The 9515-nt window shown below is 49.6% G+C and overlaps 1 protein-coding gene across 3 annotated transcripts in view; it reads right to left on the bottom strand.

The window, feature by feature from the left end:
- The window catches only part of SMARCD3 (SWI/SNF related, matrix associated, actin dependent regulator of chromatin, subfamily d, member 3), a 69429-nt gene extending 60268 nt beyond the window's left edge, over positions 1-9161 (bottom strand). The window contains exons 1-2 of one of the 3 annotated variants that reach the window (XM_027903830.1): positions 9072-9161; positions 6378-6565 (exon numbers count right to left, since the gene is read on the bottom strand). The gene's annotated coding sequence lies outside the window, so the exon portion shown is untranslated. Of the gene's footprint in view, positions 1-6377; positions 6566-7826; positions 8739-9071 lie in introns of those variants that run through there. The other 2 variants (XM_027903829.1, XM_027903831.1) reach the window with 2 other exon arrangements.
- Between the last annotated feature and the right edge of the window lie 354 nt (positions 9162-9515).

Genomic DNA, 9515 nt, shown 5'->3' with positions numbered 1-9515 from the left:
CAGTGCGCACTGCACTGCTGGTACGACCTGGTCCCTTTCCACATTCTTTCCTCCCTCACAACCTTTTTCCCATCCTTCTGAAAAAACTGCACTGATAGTCAAGATTTGCAATTTGGGGAGGGAGCGTCGACTGAAACAGGGGTCCACTGCTCCCCTATACCTGATGTGAGGAAGGGGAGACAGCTGGAGAGTGGGCCCAAAGGAGCAGTGGATAGCATATCCCATAATGGAGTCTGGAGGGGTGGCATTTCTGGCAGCAGAGGGGCCCCTTCTCTACCCTCAATTTACAGAATGAGTGCAGTGCCCTAAGAGTGAAGGGGAACACAGTCCAGTTATTAATCACAGAATAGAATTACAGAATCATTTAGGTTGGAAAAGACATTCAAGATCATCAAGTCCAACATAAGCCCAGCACTGCCAAGGCCACCACTAAACCATGTCCCCAAGCGCCACATCTACATATCCTTTAAATCCCTACATGAATGGCGATCTCACCACTTCCCTGAGCAGCTGGTGCCAGGGTTTCACAACTCTTTTGCTAAAGAAATATTTCCCTGGCAACTTGAGGCTGTCTCTCTTGTCCTGTCCCTGTTCCTTGGGAGCAGAGCCCAACACCCCCAGCTCTCCCCTCCTGTCAGGGATTGCAGAGCCAGAAGGTCCCCCCTGAGCCTCCTTTTCTCCAGGCTGAGCCTCCCCAGCTCCCTCAGCTGCTCCTGCTGCTCCAGCCCCTTCCCAGCTCCCTTCCCTTCCCTGCACACGCTCCAGCCCCTCAGTGTCCTTCTTGTGGAGGGTGCAGAACTGCCCCCAGGATCTGAGTGGCCTCAGCAGTGCCAGTACAGGGACAGGCACTGCCCTGGGCCTGTGCCCACACTGAGATTTGTACAGCCCAGATGCCCTTGGCCTTCCTGCCCACCTGGGCACACCTGGATCATGTTCAGTCGCTGTCACCAGCACTACCAGGGCCTTTCCTGATCGGGCAGTTTTACAGCCACTCTCCCCAGCCAACTCCTGGAGGGGGTTGTGTTGACCCAAGGGCAGGATGTGGGCACTTAGCCTTGCGAACCTCAGACCATTCCTGAAGACAAAAAGTACTTCCTAAACAAACCAAAACTACTTCCCACCATTTCCTTTTGCTACTTTTTTTTTTCCAACAGGAGCATGAGTAGGTGGCAGGCAGGCAAAAGAGGTTAAGTTGTCCTGGATAAAGAAGCTCTCTGTACGTACAGCTCTTTCCCACAGCACTTCTGCCATACCTCTGTTTTCTGTTTCCTAATCTGTATTTCATGTCAAAACAACCCCCAAGCCCACTTCCAGAATGCTGGTCATTCACCAGAGCTCCTTACCCCTACCTCTATCACTTATCCTTTTCTGTATTTTCCTACCTTTTCCAAGGCTCTGCTTCCTAGCCCAGCACTGCTCCTCTGCCTCCTGACCCTTCCTCAAGCTGAGTGCTCCAACAAGCACTCAGGTATCATTTCCATACCGATGCCAAAGTGTGCAGCCGCCAGCTCTGACTGAAGGCAGCGGTGCACAGGAACAACAGGCTGTGCAGCTGATCAAAGAGAGTCCTGGGGGGATGCGTGGAACAGGCCTCCACAGAGCAGTTCAAGGAGGGAAAAAAGAGGAGAGGGAAGATGAGTCCTATGTGACAGTGCAATCCAAAGATCCAGAAGCCACAAGAGCATTTTCAAAACACCGAAGTGCAGTATGCTGACAGGCCCACTCTTATTTATATGACCTATCAAAGAATTCTAATCCTAATAAAACAGGGGCACAACAGAGAATAGAACAAGGATGTAACAGACTCATGAGGTACCATTTGTCTCTACAGAAGACATGCTGACTCCTTACCTGTACTGGCATGCTAACATTTGGACAAAAGACAGGACTCCACTAATTACAACTTCATGTGTAATTTACATCACTAATGTTACTGACAGATGAGAATGGCTGCAGCCTTGACAGAAGCATTCACTCAGAAAATAAAATCTGAGTTTTGAAGAGCCTGACAGAAGACATTACAGAACACAGTATCAGTCAGTAGTTGTCTCCCACTTTTATCACACTGCAGCTGGGGCTGGTCACATCTTTAAAAGCAGAATCACTAAACATACAGATATGAAAAGACCAGGTACAAAAAAATCCTCTTAGGAAGAGGAACTGAAGCAGAATGCTTGTTTACATTGCAGAGGAGGGGAGAAACATACAGAATTAACACTATCACTGAGAAGAAAGGAGAACATGATCTTGCACCAGAAGAACTAAAGGACTGCCAACAAAACCGGAGGACAGTAAGTTCAAAATCAACAAAAGTTTTTTGATGCAAAATAGTCAGCCTGGGGCACTAACTGCCATAGGACTTGCCAAGAGACATTAAAGATGTAAAAAGCAGTTACTGAGTAAGGAGTATCCAAGTTTCTGACCTGGTGAGCCACTCAGCAAAATCTGTACATGTCAAACGTCCTAAAGACAAACACCACCAGTTACTTCAGAGGATGGAGACTAAAAGCACCAGACAGTCCACAGCAAAGTTATGACAGCAGATGTCTCTCATGTCCCATCACACTGCCTTGAGCTGGTCTATGCACACCCCTGGATCCCACAGAAACCCAGGGATGCTGGTTTTGGCAGTCCATGCTGGTTCACTTCCTTTCTAAGGTAGATCTGGACTACCAAGCACAAAATCGGCACAAGGATTACTTACAAACCACAAACGGATGCCCTTGGACTAGAGACTTTCATTCATACAAGAATATCCAGAGCTGTAATGCTCAGTATTAAGAGAACAATGTCAAATTTTGTGAAGAAAAAAAGCCCACAGAACAAAAGCCAGGCTCTACTGGGCACTACCAGGATGCTTCTGAAGGGCAGCTTACTAATCAATAATGATTCCCTCATTAATGAATCCCTCATTAATCACGAGGGATTTGAAAGACCATGACAGAGAGATGACTGGGTATTGTTAGATTGGTTTTTTTCTGATTACAAATAAGCTATGAAATATCAATAATGTCCCTCATTTTCTGGCCCAAGTTAAACAGTAAATGTAGTTACAGGGAGGGTTAGTAACTAGTCAGACAACACTCAGCAGTGTCATTCAGCACATGGAAATGAATACAAAGTCCTTTCTAATGAACTGGAGTGCAGGGCAGAACTGCTGGCTCAAGCCACCTTACTGAGACAGATCCACTCAAAGCGTGTGTTTAAAGGCAAGGAACGACCTAAGAACAAAGAATGAAAAACATCCCTCTAAGCAGGAAGTCATGTCTTGAAAAGTGGAAAACGTGAAAAGGAAGTAGAGATCACAGAGGGAAAACAACTCACACTGTGCCACTCTGAGCCACACTGTGGCAGAGAGAGCCAAAGGAACTTTTGGATTTAGGAAGAGCAGAAAGCAAGGGCAGTAGGATGAATTTCTCTGTATAGGTCAATCACTAGAGAAATCCATGTTGGAACACTGAATAAAGTAGTGCCAATACAGTCCAGAAGTCTGAAAAATGTTGTCCATGAAAGATTTAAGTAATGCAAAATGTTTAATGATCTAAACATAAAGTTGAGATATGAATGCACTGATAGCATTTAAAGACATTGAATATAAGTACAGTCACAAAATCCCAAGTGATAAAAAGCTACAAAATGAGACAGAAAAAGAAAGACAGAACAAGAGCCAGTGGACAAGAGATGACATGAACAAACTCTGCCACAAATGCTGCCACGTGGCACCTGCCAGATGGGAGCACAGCAGAGTTCACTCTCCTCACAGGTCAGTGACACCATTCCAGCTTTCACCCCTGGCCCTCAGGACAGCCTCACTGTCACAAACAGGGGATTTACAAACCAAAGCAGAGGGGCTGGCATGGTCTTTAGAGCTTCAAATCCTTCCTGGCCCCAAGTCAGTACAGACCTGCCACAGCCATTCTTAACAGGTGTTTGTCTAAGTTCTTAAACCCTCTATTGTTAGAAGGTCTACAAGCAGTATATTCAATTTTACATTTCCAATAGTTAACCAAACTGCAGCTTGTCTTTGTGGGAAGTATAAGGGTCACAGTACACATCAGAAACATTTGACAAGGGCACCTCAGACTGTCAATTCACAAAAATCAGACACACCTCACTTGTTAACTGAACAAGACCTCCTAGCCAGTGTCTGCATTATGACAGTATTATAGAGAACACGACACAACCCTGTGAGCTAGAAGAGATGTAAATTGTAGATATCTGCTTGTTTCAATGCACTCAGGACACTTCTGCATAAATGCGAAACCTGGATAACTCCCTGGATATAACACTAGAACTCTTAATCCTTTACATTTTAAATTAAGCACAATCCAACTGCACAATCCAATTCCTCCTGATGCATCTTTCCAGAAAAGATAACCTCCTAGAATGCTGTTCAGTTTAAGGGGAGACCAGCAAATTCCATGTTTTAACCCAATCACTTTGTTTGGAAATGGATGTGGCAACACTGCACTGAAAGAGGAAAGAGCTCCAAGGGATTGAGAGAACAGAGGGTTACCATTAATACCTTGCCTTTATCAAAAAGCTAAAGGAGTTTTAATACACAAGCTCTTCCGATTCCAGTGAGAATTGTGGACTCTCTGCAGGAATTCACATTAGCAGGTATATTCTGCATTTAACATCAGTGGGTTCTTAACAAGCTAATAGGCATGGAGAACATGGCATGTGATAGGTACAGCAACAGAAGGAAATAAGAGTAGGATGTCAGAACTCGAAAAGAAAGAAACTTTCCCAGATGTCAGCTAGAAGCAGCCTTTTGTCACATTTGCTGCCCGACACTCAGTGCTCATCTTGAACCCAACACCATCCAAAAGTGCAAACACAAGTGAAAAAAATCCCAAGAGCGGTTCCTGGTTACCAGGTTATTGTTCTCACTGTCTTTACTTCCAGTTTCTTTCGCCAAACATCTGCAGTCACCCCCTTTTTGTCTGGTCTCTCCTCCTGCCCTCTCCTGCCCCAGCTCTCAGTTTTCAATCATTTGGAACCTCAATGAGAAGAACTGCCAAAGTGCCTTTCAAAAAGGCATGCCCTTCCTCAGGGGCAGATGGGAGCTGCATACAGGTACCCACGGCCATTTAGGACGTGCCAAAGTGAATGGTTCTGTAATCCTCCCTGGACTTAGAATCCAAGAGAACATCCAGCTGAACAGAAAAGGACAGAATAGTGACAAAACAGATAATCACAGAAAACTGGAACCACTCCTTCCAACAAGGATAACTTATCATTTAACCAGCAGATCTAGGAATATGGGGGATTTTCTAACAGTGTTTATTCCATAGATGACTGCAAAAACTTAAAATGTATATGCAAGAAAAAAGTATTCTATGATTTGCCTCATTTTCCTATTTCTGTTCCACACCTCCAATACCAGTCAGAGAAGGGAAATTCTGGTCTGACTCAGCGCACACAGTCCTTAAATTCGCCTGAGTTTCCACTGGCAGGCTGGGGCTGGTACCTCTGTGCCAGGCTTGCCCTGGCCCACCCAGAACCATGCAGGCACAGGCAGCAGCACTGGGCACTGTGCATATTCTACAGCTGGCTGTGCAGTGCTGTGGGGAAAGGGCCACATCAGATGACAATAACAAGCCTAATGTGTTTTAAAATAGAAAAATAAAATAGTTATAACCCAAGCTACTTATTTCCACAGCAAAACAGAATGCATTTCTTCTACCAGACGGTTTACACAACCAGCAGGGTGACCTGTGCAGGCTGTGAAAGGTGAGAAGTCACCAATCCAGCTGTGAAAAAACAAAGTCCCTTACAGGCATACTGTGTACCAGCTGGGAAAACAGACAGATGGATACAGATGCATATTCACCAGTGGAAGCAACATGAAGAATGGAACTAATGGTAGAAAATAAATATCTGAATGGCAGATTTGAGCACCTTGTCATGGAGATGACCAATGCTCATCCAACAACAGCAGATACTAGAGAAGTCTACCACCTGGGAAGAGCTAATTTAAACCTGCTCTGAGAAGCGTGGGAACCCTACAAAACAATCAGCAATGGACAAGAACTAATCACACTTACTTGTGGCAAATGGAGTAATGAATTACCACAAAGAATTCCTGCTACTACGACTCCCCTTAGCAACTGCATCCTCCAACGTCACGTGCTCTGAGCCAGTCTACTCTGCCAGATCGGCATCTCCTGCCAGAACTACCATAAACTATCACAGAAGTAGCTGGCTACTCAAAGGACCAGTTTAGGTCCTTTGGGCAAGCTGACAGTTCAGGATTTATTCACAACATAATGTCTCCCATATGTCCAAAGGCAAACATTTTCCAGCCCAAATACAAAGCACAGGCACATCCTTCCCAACTACAACAGATCACTTTTCAAAGAGCTAAAACCTACCTGTAGCAGGCAAGACAGCTGAACACCTGGAGTCACATCTGTATGGACCAAGAAGCAGCAAGAAACTTATCCTGTGGATGGGGCAGGAGACCAGATATTATGTCATGCTGAATTAGCAGATGTTCTCAGTGATCTGAAGCAGGATTAGCTCTAAGGCAAGCAGGACGAGGACGCATTTGGATCCAACTCTGAAAAAGAGAAAGCACGTTCTGGGTGAGAGGGAAATAATATACAGTATAAATAACATTTCCTAGAACAGCACCAATTCAGGTGACACTTCAAAAGCAACACAACTTGGGGGGAACAAAATGGGAGAAAAAGCAAGAAAGAGGGGATGCAACTGACATAGTGGTTCAGGGCTTCTCTGCAGACCCTGCACATGGGGGCACATCCAGGCTGCCAGGACAGCCTTTTTTCCCAGGCACTGGCCAATCCACGTGGGCTGTTCAACTTCCCCACGACAGCCAGCCAGAAACTGAGAAGATTGAAAAGAGCATGCAGAAAGTCACCCCTTGCCTACAACTTGTCAGCATATTGAGAAGATTGATAAGAACAATAGGTTGGGTAGGATGGGAGGGTATCCCTGGAATTTGCCTGGCCTAACCAAGAAGCAAGGGTATTTTTCTCGCAAAGATGTTCTCAGTTGTGTTTCTGCCATCAGACATCTCTGGTCACCCTTGGGAAGGGAGGCCAGTTCCGATGCATCAACCAAGTCTGCTTGCTTTCATCCTTAAAGAAATCAACTCCTTAAAGGCTACCAGAACACTGCTGCGTTTCAGCAGCCACCATCAGCTGCCCCAGTGGGAGGGTGAGAGTGTTACAGACTGGGAGAACTAATGATCCCACAGATTTAGGGTATAGTTCAGACAGCTTCAGTGTCTGCATACTCATGATGGGTCCCAGAGAAGATGAACAAGGGTAAGAAGGAAAAGAAGCTGGGAAGAGCTGAGCCAGCTACATGTGCACATACAAAGCCCTGCTGCTCCTACAGCTCTGTACTGTAGCTGATGAAGAAAAGCAGCATTACAGTAGAACCAGTGTCACCAGCACGCACAGCGTTCCCAGGTGTAAGCTCGTACCTCAGCATGCAGTTAGACACAACTGTTTAAAGAACAGACTGGCAAGAAAGGGAAGTATGAGCATGGCAGTGCCAGCCTGGCCAGTGCCATGCAGCACAAGCACAAATAACTCCACTAGGCACAGAACCGAGGTTCTGGGTCTAGCAGGGTCAGAACAAGGGAAGAACAAAGGGCAGAAGGAAGATCGTGGTGAGTTCTGCTAAAACAGAGCTGAAGTCAAGTTAGGACAGAGCCCAGGCAAGCAGGGGCTGAGGCAAACACTGCAGTGGAGGCAGTGCAAGTGAGGAAGGAGGTTGCACAAGGTACAGAAAGGAACATCACTGCAGCACTGAGGAAAAGGAGAGCAAAGGCTGAGTGTTGGGAATCTCACCCTCACCCTGCCTCAGGGGCAAGGCCAGGCTGCAAGGTTCCTCCTCAGAGGAGGGGTCAGGGGATTTAGCAAGGGAAGACAGGCTGGCTTCGCTGGTGTTCCCATGGAAAACAGCAGGTTACTGATTGCTCCTGAGACAACAACAAGTAACTGGGTATTTTCAGAAGCTGTATGACTCCCTTGGATGGGCAGTAGGATGAAGCCAGTCTCTCCAATAAGGGCAGTGCTGGCAGCAGCAGGTGAGGATACTGCACAAACATTCTCCCAGGTCATGCTAACTGGTGAATAACCTTGCTTACTCCTCAGTCTCCCATTTCAATTCTACCTCAGTCTTCCCAGAAGCAACTTGCACACAGGGACCCTCCGCAGGCCATGGCGATGCAGTAAACGGAGGAGAGTTCAGGCCTCAGGGAACAGCAGGGAGGGAGCAGCAATCTCCAGCAGCAAGCTCCTGGCACCAGTGAGATGGTTTGTATGTGTGGGAAGTCAGGAAGATCTTCTGGAAGGCCATGCAGAGCACCAGTCTCCTACAGACATGGATCAATCAGTCCTGAGAGAGTATCTGGGACCATGTATCTCCCTCTGAAGACAGAACTGTGGGGCAGCAAGACAAATGCTCTCTCTCAAAAGCTGCCTTCTCCTGTGTGAAGGCTGGTTGTTCCTGGAGCATCGGAAACAGCGGTCAGTTAGCCGCAGGGCAGCGCTGGGTGTGCAGTGCCTCCAGGGACAGCCTGTTAGGAGGACCCTCCTCTCCATAGGACCGTGTCAGGGCAGGATGGGCAATTCCAGATGAGTGATGGTGTCTCCTGCGGAAAAGTCAGTCCCTGCTAAAGGAGACCCTCCCGAGGGGGCCTGGAGCCCACATTCGGGAGTGCTAAATGAGCACTGGGCTCCCCCTCTCTGCCCCTCCGAGCCAGCCGAGTCCCTGCGAGGCAGAAAAGCCGCGGTTCGGCCGAGGACGCGGGGCCTGCGCTGGGACACCCGGCGGGGGCTGCACCGCGCAAAGCCAAGTCCGCGGGGAAGAACGGAGAGACCGGCGCCGCAGCCGTCGGGGTGTTCCAGCTGCGGCTCCGCGGGAGAAGGCACCGCTGGGTCTGCCCCGACTCCGCCGGTCTCCCGGCCGGGCGAGCCCTGCGGGCGCTGCCCGAGTCCGTGCCCGGGCCAGGGGCGCCGCCGGGGGGCTCGTCCCGCAGGCAGAGCTCCCGCGGGTGCGGGGCGGGGGCGGCGGGGCCGCGCGGCGCTCACCGTCCCGTCCATGCTCCGCTCCCGCCGGGGCCGTCCGAGCGCGGGGCGCCTGCGCGGCGCTGCGGACACCGGGAGGGACCGTCTGCAAAGTGCGGCTCGCCCGCCGCGCCGGGGAGACGGTCCCGCTGCGAGAGCGCCCGGCCCGGGCCCCGCCGCTGCGGCGGGAGGGAGGTGCGGCCGCGGGCCCTGCCGCCCTCTCAGACCCGTGGGGGCGGCGCGGCGCGGAGCTCCTCCCGGGGACGGGCGGGAGCAGCGCCCACACCCTCCCAGCGCCGTCGGCCGCCCCGGTCCCGCCGCCTCGGGAAAGCGGGAGAGAGGGACGGACGGGCTACGGGGCCGCAACGGCCCCCAGTTCCTACCACCGCTGGGCCCCGCCGCCACAGAGCCCCGCGTCCCCCCAACGCCCCTCACCGCCGACAGAGCCCCATCCCCACGGCAGCGCCG

The sequence above is a fragment of the Empidonax traillii genome, unplaced genomic scaffold, assembly GCF_003031625.1.
Source record: "Empidonax traillii isolate 1590-97213 ecotype Southwest subspecies unplaced genomic scaffold, ASM303162v1 scaffold993:size324958, whole genome shotgun sequence".
Taxonomy (NCBI): Eukaryota; Metazoa; Chordata; class Aves; order Passeriformes; family Tyrannidae; genus Empidonax; species Empidonax traillii.
This window is presented reverse-complemented; position numbering and strand designations above follow the sequence as displayed.